This window comes from Phaethon lepturus, unplaced genomic scaffold (genome assembly GCF_000687285.1).
Source record: "Phaethon lepturus isolate BGI_N335 unplaced genomic scaffold, ASM68728v1 scaffold25364, whole genome shotgun sequence".
Lineage (NCBI taxonomy): Eukaryota > Metazoa > Chordata > Aves > Phaethontiformes > Phaethontidae > Phaethon > Phaethon lepturus.
Genome location: NW_010533019.1, coordinates 8,185 through 8,428, shown reverse-complemented (window position 1 = coordinate 8,428; position 244 = coordinate 8,185).

The following is a 244-nucleotide window of genomic DNA, read 5'->3' as shown; positions in this document are numbered from 1 at the left end:
CCCCCAGCCCTCCTCGGAGGCGGCCAAAGCCCCGCCAGGCTGAGGCTCCACCCGAGAGAGCCCCGCCGCACAGGCACGTCGCTTGCTAAGGGTGCCCGGGCAGCCCCCAAAGCAAAGCCAGCCCGCCGGCCCCCATCAGAAACTGTGACTACCGGCTCCCTCTAGTGTCGTCATCCGCACTGAGCTCCGTCCCGCGCAGCCCAGCGAGGGAACGGCGGGGAGAAAGGACGCCCCAACACCAGAA